Genomic DNA, 13,051 nt, shown 5'->3' with positions numbered 1-13,051 from the left:
AGACGCCACGCGCGCAGGCTTTTATTTATTATTCTCATTGCCCGTAAGACGCCCCGCGCAGGGTTATTATTTTCATTGCCCGTAAGACGCCCCGCGCGCAGACTTTTATTATTCTCATTGCCCGTAAGTCGCCTCGCGCCCAGGTTTATTATTTTCATTGCCCGTAAGACGCCCCGCGCGCAGGCTTTTATTATTTTCATTGCCCGTAAGTCGCCTCACGCGCGCAGGCTTTTTTAATCAGCTCGTAAGTCGCCTCGCGCGCAAGCTTTATCGTTTTTATAGCTCGTAAGCTTCCTCGCGCGTAAGTTATGACGCGCATTCTATCTTTTATCAGCCCTGCGCCACTATTATTATGATGCGTGCTATATCTTATTCATACTAGCGCACCATCATGTCGCAAAACCACAACACGTCACCATCATGGAGAAAATCTCCCAAAACTCAAAGACAATAAGGATAAGGCCGGAAAGAAGGGAAAAAAACCGCCCTAACACACCTTATAAAGTCCAACGCTCCACCTAAGCGCTTGCGCGCCCAGGAGCAGCGCTGGACTTGGGGGGCTTGTAGGGGTATGGTATTAAACCCGGTTTTATAATCCTAAATTTATTATATATTTGGCTTATCTTATTATATGGACTAATACAATGTTATTGGGCTGAGGGGGTTTTGTGGAGGTAACCCTAATTGGGCTTGGCCCATTTAGGGTACCATGATGGTGGCCATGAGGCTCTCTATATAAGGAGGTCTTCACCTCCTTATTAGGGCCATGCTCAATAAGTGCCACCACCAGTTTTTGTGTCTGTGAAAAAGAGATCTTCAAGATCATCTTAGCGGTCACCTCCACACCCCCAAAAAAGCCACCGCAGGTCCGGATCAGCCGAGGGAGAAGACCAAGATGCGGTTCGTTCATCTCAAAATCCGTGAAAACATCGTCATGGATCAGGTCAGATTCATTTCATGCTTCGACAGTTTTGAAGTGTCTGTTGCTTTGCATTTTTCTTGGTTTTATTGTTTATTAGAGTTAAATCTTGGTCAATTTGTAGGGGAAATTTGTTTAGTTTCGCTAGGTCCATAGTGCCAAACTCAGTTTTATAATCGAATAAAAGGACCAGTTCATACCTCTCACCTCAATTTTGACTATAAGAAAGTCAACATAACTCTTTTGGTAAAATATGACCATCTTCTGTCCAAATAGCATGCTTTCCACATACTTCCCAAATTACTCCTCCATCTATATCCAATCCTTTTACTATTCTTATGCCATTTGCACAACTATTAATCCGGGATAACTCAACAGTATACCACCGAATGCCAAGTTTGAAAAGGAGAAAGTCAAATAAGTTCAATAAACGAAAGATGTAGAAACTGATGCAGATATTGACAACTTTATTAATAGTCCAGACCAGTTACCAGTTGCAGATTATTTTGTTGACTTCCATTTATATTTAAATTTTGATTATTGCACCAAATGACTAAATTACCAATGCATATATCAATATTGCATGTATTGTAAGAATAAAAAAAAAACTGATCCACCGAACTCCCCATTTATTGTCAAAATTAAGACAAATATTTTGAAAGTTCCATATGTCATGTTTGACCAGCAAAAATTCAAACATATCCTTAAATGTTATCTTCTCAACAAAAATATTGCCAGTGCCAAATGACCAAAATACCCTTTCTTTGAAAAAGTTCGAAATTGGACATACCAACTGTTTAGACCTCCAATACGTGTAAGACAAGCATTTGTTTGGTTAATTGGGTTTGAAACATGTTCCTGGTTCTGCGGTTCAATATCAGGTCGCGGGTTCTGGGTCATGAAACGGGTCTGAATTGGTTTAATACTTACAGCAGGAGTTGAATTGTGGCGCTTAATATTTGTTTTTAATAATTTAAGATCGATAGTGGATTAAGTCGTGGGTTGTTAAACTAATTTGCAGGCTAGTTAGTTTGTGTTTTGCTTTGTTTTTTGTTGCTATATACGTTGAAGTATGCGAATGGAAAAGTGTCCCCAAAACAATTAATTACATGTTTCTTTTGCAAACATACGTTAGTTTTGTGTGTAGTTTCTGGCCCGAACCGTGTTTTTACCCACACATCAGTAATCAAAGAAGCCACAAACGAATTGGTGATTGTTATTGATAAACTTATGATTCATTTACAGCGTTACACAAAAACCCATAAACGTAACCATGATTCCGCATGCCTAACGGGCCTACTTACATAATTACATTACAAATTTACATTTACATAATAATACACATATTAAATTATATCCTAAGTATTATATGTGATTAATACTTCATTGTCACCTTCAGTCACAAACAAACTTAGTGTTGGTATGGGCATACACTCACGATTAATACAAGAATGAATAATCAAATAAACAATAGATTAACTCAAACGGTTGATTGATATAAGTACATAAAAAGGAATCATACTTGAACTTAAATACACAAAAGAAAATACTATAGAAGAAGGTAAGTTGGAGTTGCCATAAAGGCATGAAAAAGTGCTAAGTTTGAGTCATCATGGGAGATGTTTTGAGGAGCTGAGTAAGCTGGAGTGCTTAATGGGGCTTTATTCCCATGAGCCTTTAAGGCTTGAGCTACGACTTTGTCTACAGCATTCTGAAATGAAATAGAGCTTGAACTTGATGAAGCTTGGTGTCAGCTTGGCTTGAACTTGAACTAGAGCTTGAACTTGATGAACTTGATGAAGCTGGAGTGCTTAATGGGGCTTTATTCCCATCATGGGAGAGCTTGAACTTGATATAGCAGTAGTGTTGGCTTGGCTTATGAATGTTGTGCTCACACTTGTTCCAGTTGTCATATCGGATTTGGAAAGAAAACTAATATGATTTTTCATCCTCAAATTATCATCCATTACAAACGATTTGATAACTGAGGTCAGATCAGACAAACTGATAACATGAAGATTTGATGTTCTTCTGATGGTTATAATATTGTTGCTCCATGAGTAAGGGAGAGAGTTGAGAAGCTTGTCATTGATCTCAATTTGTTCATATTCAATTCCAGCACTGTTGATTTTGGTAATCAACATTTCAAATCTTGAGATGAGACTAGCAATTGTTTCTTCTTGAATATAGTTAAACATATTGAACTCTCCCCTCAACATCCCTTTCCGGTTGTTTCTTATTTCCAAGTTGCCTTCAAACTTGTTCACTAAGGCATCCCCAAAACTGTTGGCAATGGTGTAGTCTCTCAAGATCAATGCAATTTCCCGTGAAAGACATATAGTCAGGACACCAAAAGCTTTGTTGTCTTCACTAAGCATTCTTCTATCAGTGTCATCATAATCTGCCACCGCTTTAGGAACCTCACCATCAGTAGTAGTGGTCAAAGGAAGGTGTGGACCTTGTTCAAAGGGTCTAAGAAGATTGTAGTCAATAATTTTGAGATAATTTTGAAATCTCCATTTAAACTAATCAAATCACAATCCCACTTCATCAGCTTTTGAGGCTTTGTCATTGTTCCTGCCTCGTTTTCAAACATCACGTACTTCACAGCTTCAGTACTAGCTTCAGTGTTGGAAGTTGCCATTGCATCAACTAATCTAAGCTCAAAGACACTCGAAACAAAATCTGCTTAAAAACACAAGTCAAGGGTATTCGAATAGGGTATTAGAATGGCTTATTAGAATGGGAATTCGAATAAGTGTTCGAATGGAATCCAACTAAACAAAGTATTCGAATGAACCAGTAGCCCTTTTGAAAAATAATCTTAAGTATAATGTATTCGAATATTAGTATTCGAATCGAATAGAATCTTAATCGAATGAGTATTCGAATTAAAAGGGTATTCGATTAGAATAATTTTGATTCGAATGGCTGGGTGATTCGATTAGATTATCCTTGTTTAATTTGATCACAAACGTATTCGAATTGCAGTCATTCGAATGGCAGTCTCTTCGAATGAAGCTATGTTCGAATGGGATTCAAATGAAGCTATGGCAGTCTATTCTAATGAAGCTATTCTTGGTAAGTTTCAAAGTATCTTTCCTGTCACCTTTTCAAAACACTCCTTTTACGTGTATATCACAACTTTTGAGCAAACTTTTTGTGAATATACACATGAACCAACATATTCACCAACTCAAACAATCTTTTGAAGATTCAAACACCATTTTATCACTCTTTTTGTAAACTTTAACATAAACTTTAAGATCTTGAAGCTTTGAACACACTATTCTTGAACTTTTAAAGACCTTTTTCTTGGACTAGTGAACCCGAACCCACTTAACCACCTGAAAATCCATCTTTGACACAAACAAGACCAAAATCAAAGGTTGTGACCCAAGATCTAAAACTAGTAGAGCCCCGAAAACTCTGATACCAATTGTAGGTCCCGTGACCGGATCTAACAGCAAACAAACTATTACAAGTTGTCTTGGCATTTCACCGAGTACACCATCGAGTAAGAAATTTATTTTTCTTCTTGTTGATGATCACACGAGGTTCATGTGGGTATTTTTGTTAAAATCAAAAGACGAAGCTTTAGATTATTTCAAAAAATATAAAAGTTTGGTTGAAGGTGAAAGCGGTTACAAAATTGGAATTTTTCGAACCGACAACGGAGGAGAATTCACATCTTGTGAGTTCTCAAAGTTTTGCACAAGTGAAGGAATCACACGACATTATTCTGCCCCATACACACCCCAACAAAATGGTGTGGTGGAGTGGAGAAATCGAACCGTTATTGACACAATTAGAAGCATGCTCCATGTCACAAAAGTTCCAAAACGGTTTTGGGGAGAAGCAGCGAGACATGCTATTTATATCCTAAACCGAGTACCGACAAAATCACTACGAGAAGACTCCCTATGAAGCCTATAAAGTTGTAAAACCCAATCTTGATCATTTACGTGTTTCGGGTGTGTTGGTTATGTGAAAACACCTCCAACTACTTTGGTCAAAAAGATTGACGACCAAGTACCCCTATGGTTTATCTCGGTACCGAACAGGGAAAAAGGCATACAGGATGTACGATATGGTTAGACATCAAATTCATGTTTCTCGAGATGTTATTTTTAATGAGAAACAATGTTGGAATTGGTCTAAAAGTGGTGAAAACTCGGCTGAAAATTTGGTAGTTAATCTGGAACAAGTTGGTAACGTTATTAACTTGTTTCACGAAAATACCCCTAGCGAAATCAGCCCAAACAGCAGCCAAAACAGCCCGAACAACACCGATTTAAGCTCAAACAACACCCAAAACAGCCCAAACAGCACTGATTTCAGCCCAACAGCACCGAAATTAGCCTGAACAGCAGCGAAAGTAGCCCGATCAGTACCAGTTCAGCAAACTGTTCATATCAGCAGCCCGTTTCACCAGTTTCAGCAAACTGCGCGCATCAGCAGCCTGTTTCAACTAATTTACATGCTGACCCAGGTCCATCTACCCCAAGACGGTCAAACCGAACCGCAATTTTACCTAAAAAGTTGAAAGATTATGTGTTAAATGTTGAGTTTCCATACGGGGAAGAAAGGGATGAAGGGTTTGAAGATGAAGAATTATTTTTGACTCAAGATGGTGAACCGACGAGTTATGCCGAGGCATCCGGAGTAATTAAAAGAATGGGATAATGCAATGAACGAGGAGATTGCATCTATTGAACGAAACAAGACGTGGGTACTTGTTGACAAGCCAAACGGGTTTAAAGCGATCAGGTTGAAGTGGGTTTATAAAATTAAAAAGGATGCTATGGGTAGAATAGTAAAATACAAAGCACGGCTTGTGGCGAAGGGTTATGTTCAGAAATTTGGTGTGGATTTTAATGAAGTTTTTGCTCCTGTTGCTCGAATTGAAACGGTTAGATTATTACTCACCTTAGCCGCCCGAGAGGGGTGGGAAGTACATCACTTGGATGTGAAGTCGGCGTTCTTACATGGTGAGCTTGACGAGACCGTGTATGTTAGTCAACCGGAAGGTTTCGAGAAGAAAGGAAGTGAAAATAAAGTTTATTTATTAAAGAAGGCCCTTTACGGGTTAAAGCAAGCACCGTGGGCTTGGAATGTGAAACTCGACAAAGTGTTGCAATCGTTTGGTTTTTACCAATGTCAACGAGAAACGGCGGTGTATCAAAATATATAGAGAATGACATATTAATAATATGTGTGTATGTTGACGATTTACTTGTCACAGGTTCAAGTAAGGATGAAATTCTTAAATTCAAGAAACAAATGGAGGAACAATTCGAGATGAGTAATTTGGGTTTATTGTCATTCTATCTCGGAAAAGAAGTCTCACAATCCGAAACCGGGATCGAGATCAAGCAAGAAACCTATGCCAAGAAGATCTTAATAGAAACAAATATGGAGATTTGTAATCCTACCAAGTGTCCACTTGAACTGAGCACAAGGCTTTCAAAAGACGAGAAGGAAACCCGTTGATGCTACCGTCTACCGAAGAATAATCGGGTGTTTAAGGTATTTGTTACATACGAGACCGGATTTGAGTTTTTCTGTTGGAATAGCGAGTCGGTATATGCAAGAGCCAAAGGAATCTCACATGGATGCGATTAAACATATTCTTCGGTATGTTAAAAGAACCGTGTCTTACGGTTTAAAGTATTCGAGGGGTGGAAGTCGTCACCTTTACAGGTATTCCGATAGTAGCCATGGAGTTGATGATGACGATGATAAAAGTACTACCGGGTATGTCTTTTACTTTGATGATTTCCTGGTTACTTGGTGTACTAAAAAACATCCAACGATAGCTTTATCTTCGTGCGAAGCGGAGTTTATGACAGCAACCGCGGCTGAGGGTCAAGTCGTTTGGCTCCAAGAATTACTTAGTGAAGTAACGGGATGGCCGATGGAAACCGTAGTATTATATGTTGATAATACATCTTCCATTGCACTTATGAAGAACCCGGTGTGGCATGGTCGAAGTAAACATATAAAAACAAAGTATCACTTCATACGAGACTGTATCAAGAACGGGGATGTTAGAGTGAACATATTCCCGGAAGCGAACAACGAGCTGACACGTTGACGAAGGCTCTAGCTCGTATAAAGTTTGCGGAGATGCAAAAGCTACTTGGAGTGGATGATCTCTTGAAAGCCAAACCGAAATTAGAGGGGTGATTGTTAGCCATAATTTGGTTTGGTCCGGTCCATCGAGCCTATGGTGGATCAGATCCTTGGAGACCAAGTTGAGCACATGATTTGGGCTACAAGTTATTTATTAATTATTATTTAGATTTGTTTTTACCAATTAGTATTTGAATATGATTATGGTATATGTATTCTAGTCTAGTTGGGTTTTGAAATCTAAATTAGTATATATACCCGAGCTTGTGGGTTATATCATTATGCATTGTAATTTTTCGAGCTAACGAAAGTTACAAGGATCGAGCTTATGATCTAAATTCGTTTTGTGTTTTTGATTCTAGTTACCAAACTTCAACAACCACCTAAAGACTTGGACTTGATAAACAAGTCCGGCGAACCTATTCAAAAAAATTACAGAAAACATGCAGATACACCATGTGTCCAAAGAATCCTTCAGCCCACGTATAGAATCATTCACACGTTCAATTCAACCATGAATTACTATTTTACCCCTGGCCGATCAAGATTTTTCCCAACATGAAGTACCTTTAAGTACGGCATAATTCAAATTTTTTAGCACTCCTATCTCAAGTAACTACCCATTAGCCAGCTTACTTAACCATGTGTAAATCTTTTGAGTCTGCCTTTTTAACTTTTACTTTTGAGTCTTTAGTTGGCCAGCTTACTCATTTTGGTAATAAAATGGGCTGCCATGGGTAATCTTGGAACTTGGGACTGCACGAAACTATTGGTTCATGGTCATACTGGGCTATTTTTGTCAAAATTGACCTTTTTGTCTACGTTGACCTTTTGTGGTCAAAATTGACCTTTGACTATGGTTGACTTTCGAGTGATCAACTTCACATGTGTCAAAATCTTACATATGTTGTTCGGAATACTGAGCAATAATTCACAAGCGCTTATGATTAATTCTTCTAAACACTCTAATCTGCATATATTCTCAGGTAACTGCTCAAGAGCTCGACAATACCGAAGTTGAAGTGATTTCAGATTTTTCAACATAAAAATACCATCCGGAAGATGTTGAAACCGTTGTAACCACAAAGATAGCTTCTCTAGACTTTCTAACCGCCACAGGTCCTGAGGAATGCTTAGTTCAAGTGTAAGCTCTCTTAAATGTTGTAAATCACATATAGTTGCTAGAAAATACTCATGGTTTTCGCAAACGCATGAACCAAAACCAAAAAGTTTCTCTAAATTTCCACTCCATGAGGATCTAGGTTCATCATATATACATGTAAACCCAAACCCTGGAAAATCATTTGTAACATCTTCACAAAGTACCTTTATTTCCACTGTATCTATAAGAGAAGCTGACTCATGTTGTTTAACCTTTAAATATGCAACATTTAAGCAATCACTTAAGCTAAAGTAAACAAGCTTTTTAAAACATCCCACCGGAGCATGAATTTCTTTAAGATGAGAACAATCTTCAAGATATAATTTCTCAAGATGTGGAACCATCCCAATGTTAAGGTGACTCACCTTAGAACGACTGAGGTTGAGTACTTTGAGATTCGGGCATTCAACGGGCGATTGGAGTTCTACAAAGTCCCAACATCCTTCAAGATTTAACTCCTCAAGATGTGGGGTCATGCTAAGGTCAAAGGTTCTTAACTTCAAAGAACTACGGAGGTCAAGGAATTTAAGCTTATTAAAAACCTATCATAAGAAAAGAAAAATAGATGAGAATCAGTGTAATCACAATATATAACATTATATGCATTATTCTACCTTTCTTTCTCCTCCTTCCCAGAGTTCAATTATATGGCACCCATGCATTTCAAGGTAAACAAGGTTATTTGCTTGAAATGTTTCAGGTAAAGACCGAAAAGGGTAGCAACTCCAACATAGAGATCGTAAAGCATCTGGTAAGTATTTGCTAACTTCATCAACTTCTTTTGCGTTGCAATACACTGTAAGTAGTCTAAGTTCTTCCATGTTTCTAATACCTTTCATAATAATATTTGAATGGAGAAAGGAACTTCTCAAATACATACTTTTTGTTTCTTTGGTGCCCTGTACATAATAAAAAAAAATGCTGGTGTGAAAATTTGTCAAAGAAAATAATATTTCCTAGTTGTCCACATTTCATATAAACTTAAAACTTACCAATTCCTTAACCAATATGTCTTCAATTTCCTTTCTAATCCATAATCGACTATGTCTGCTAGGCTCGTTAGGATGCGAACGACGCACTATATCCCAGCCCATTTCTTCTATACGGTCATGGAAGCCTAACTTGCCATCATCAGAAATAGTTATCAAAGATTTCTGCTCAAGAACACCTAAACCAATTTCAGCATAATATCCACAACTGTCAAGTATTCTGATTGCATCGTCTTTCTTGTTATATTTCATCATGCATACAACATCTAGAAAGATTTCTTTCTGATCATCCTCTAGGCCATTATAGCTTATCTCCAATCTTTTAAAAGTTTGATCTTCAGGGATAGTTTTTAGTCTTTCTATCGCATCTTTCCATACATGATCACTTCTACCACAAAGATGTGAACCCAAAACTTTGATTGTTAAGGGAAGACCAGCAGCATAATGTACAACTTTACTTGATAGCTCTTCATACCCTTGATTTGGAATATCTTTCTTAAATGCATACCTGCTGAAGAGGCAGAGTGCTTCCTCATCTGATAACAGATTAACATCATGAATAATGCTCACTCCATGTGCTACGAGCACCTGCTGATCTCTTGTTGTGATGACAATTCTACTCCCCGGCTTAAACCAAGTAAGCTCACCAGCTAACGCGTCAAGTTGCTCTATATCATCCACATCATCTAGAACAACAAGAGCCTTTCTACCAGGCATCATCCTTTTCATCTTATTTTTCCCATCAGAAACACTTGTTACATAAATGTTTTGATCAGCTAACACATCTATAAGGACTTGTTTTTGCAGTTCCTTCAAACCAGTCGAAGAGCCCTTTGAAACTTCCCTCACATTCTCAACAAAGCTTACACCTTCAAACCAAATGGAAATATGATCAAAAACAGCTCTCGCCAAAGTTGTCTTTCCACCACCTCCCATCCCCTTGATCCCTATCATGCGAACATCGTCGGAACCAGTTTCTAAAGATGAAATCACACGCTTTACCCGGGTCTCCATGCCTACTACTTGGATAAGAAACGTCTTCTGCACTGAAACATAAATCGTTCACTGAATAATACATTATACATATACAAGTTCAATGAAAAAGATGTTACCGGATCCACTATGACACCATTCAATGAAGAAGATGATCCGCTGCAACAAAATGCTAGAGTGGAACAAAGATAGTCGAGAGGTAGAACAAAGCTCCTACTACCCTTTTCATGTTCTGCAAAGGCTTTTCCAAATGCCCCACTTTGGTGACGGACTTCAGTGGGTTCCACATCAAAGAATATGGGGTAAGCAGTCTGCTCCATCGTCTTCTGACAATCCATAATCTGTACGAGCTCATCCAAGCACCATGATGAAGATGCATAGTTCTTGGAGAAAACAATGATGTGAAATCTCGAGTCTTTAATGGATCTGATGAGTTGCTCACTTATTCTTTCCCCTTTCTGGATGTTTTCATCATCTTTGTAAGTTATAATGCCTTTCTGGTGAAGAGCATGATAAAGACGATCAACAAAGTTCTTGCGGGTGTCTTCACCCCGGAAGCTCAAAAAGACATCATACTTGAAGCTCTTTTGAGCAACTGATGCTGAAGTGGATGCCATTAGCTGTAAGCTTTGAAGGATCAAACGAAACGAATTTGTTTATATGGGGAATTTTGTATAATCAGAATGCAAATGAATTAACTTGTAAAGAGATGATCAAATAAGACTTCACAAACTGATATTTTGAGTTGGAAAATTTGTGCAATTACGTGGAGGTAGTAAAACCTCTTATTTGGTCAATATAAGATAAGGATCCTTAACTGAATTAAAAAAATAATAATAAATAAAAAGAAGTTATGCTAGTCTGTTATAAACCTAAAATAGTAAAATAATTATATTAAGCATATTAAGTTGATTATAGAAAAAAGACATCATACTTGAAGCTCTTTTGAATGGGTGATGCAGAAGCTGATGATGAAGGAGAAGCCATTGCTTGAAAGATCGAATGAAATGAAATATTTTATGTTTGGGGAAATTTGTGCCGACTGATAAGAGATTAATTGTTTGGAAAACCTTTACATTGGGGGCTGGGGACATACAAAAGATTCGTGCTTACCATTGAGAAAGACATATACCAAACCCTTGTTCTAAATTATTGATTAGGCACATTCACAATTAGCCACCATGTTATTGTGAAAAAAAAATCACAAACTTGGGCCCTTGTTCAAAATAATTGGGATAAATTAAAATGAGCGGATGAAGACAATTGTTTGTTGTGATGGGTTGGGGACAAAAGATTCGTATTTGAACATTTGAATAAAAGATAAAGACATATACCTAACCTTGTTTAAAATTATTGATTACCAGTGTAGTTGACTTTATGGATGCTTAAAATTATTTTGTAAAATGAGTCTAGTTAGTCGACATATATTAGGGCTGTCCAAACTGCTCCCCGCTCGTCGCTCGTTCGTCGTTCGCTCGAATTTTGTTCGAAAAAATGCTCGTTCGATTTCGGCTCGGTTTGGAAGTAAGCCGTTCGGCTCGGTTCGGTTTAAAAGCAATCCAAGCACGAGCAAAGCCTCGCTCGGTTTGGTTCGGTTCGTTTTGCTCGAATTATTTTTTATTTATTAGTTTTATATATAAACTTTATGTATATATATAAAAGAATATTATTTTTTAAAGTTTTTAAAATTTTCCTCTTTTGTGTTGAATTCAAAGTTCAAATGTAAACCATAGCCACTCGTTTTATATATGTTTTGTTGTTAACTATGAGCTTTATACATTTTAAAGGTAAAAGTTAAGACAATTTAGAGTTGAAAGTCTTAAATTAATGATATTTTAAAGTTTTAGAAAATTAAAATTGAAAATTTTGTACGAATTCAAGCAAAACCAAACCGAACCAAGCCGCTCGGTTTCAAAACCAAACCAAGTTCAAGCATAAAGATATCGCTCGTTTCTTTAAATTCAATCCGCTCGGTTCGCTTTCAAACCAAACCAAGTATGAGCATGCCCGCGTTCGGTTCGGTTCGGTTGGTGAACAGCCCTAACAAAGATTACTTAGTTGCCGAATTAAGAGAGATCAAATCATATCTTTCTACACAAAATTATAGGCTATTAGAAAACATTTTACCTTAAATTGACATTTTCCCAAGTCTCATTTAACGAGGGGAGGGGGAGGAAGGGGAATTATGACAGGAAAAAAAGGTAGGGGAAGGAAAATATGTGATTTTATTTCGTGTTCCCGAGTTTAATGAAAAGGAAATAAAAGGAAGAAAAATAAAACATTTTAGGTGTTCCCGAGTTAAGAGGAAAAGAAAATAAAGATTCATTTTTCTATTATACCCTTTAAGTAAATTATTACATGGAGTTAAATATAAGGGTAATTTAGGAATTGATAAAAGTTATAATTAGACACAAATATTTTCTCTCTTAATCTCTCCAATTTTGAAGGATGATAATATGCTTAAATTTTCTAGCATTTTCCCTCCTTTCCCCCTCCCTTTCTTACAAAATCTCTGGAACATGATTTTTTTATATATTTCCTTTCTTTTCCTTCCTCTCCCCTCGTTAAATGAGACTATGGAACACAATGTACATGTCATGGAAGGGGTTGAATTTTACCATAACGCAATTTAGAGGAGCCAGGTCGTAATCGTTAGATGCTGTGAGAAAAGCTAAATTTGGGACACACTTATTTGAAGAAATTATGCAATTGATCTATTTCAATTTTTTGTATTTTTAAATATTTATTAGTTCTGTAAATCATGACTAATTTTTATAGGGGCTAGATTGGGCTAGTAGGTTTTGTTACCTCACTACAAGAAATCTCTCCATTAGTGGTGACACCTTTAGTGGC

At 37.4% G+C, this 13,051-nt stretch overlaps 1 pseudogene; it reads right to left on the bottom strand.

Annotated features, from left to right (window-relative positions):
• The window catches only part of LOC143622458 (TMV resistance protein N pseudogene), a 175,998-nt pseudogene extending 165,183 nt beyond the window's left edge, over positions 1 to 10,815 (bottom strand).
• Between the last annotated feature and the right edge of the window lie 2,236 nt (positions 10,816 to 13,051).

Source organism: Bidens hawaiensis, unplaced genomic scaffold (assembly GCF_021521415.1).
Source record: "Bidens hawaiensis isolate Kalapana, Puna unplaced genomic scaffold, B.hawaiensis_p1.1 tig00003141_1, whole genome shotgun sequence".
In the NCBI taxonomy this organism is placed as follows: Eukaryota; Viridiplantae; Streptophyta; class Magnoliopsida; order Asterales; family Asteraceae; genus Bidens; species Bidens hawaiensis.
This window is presented reverse-complemented; position numbering and strand designations above follow the sequence as displayed.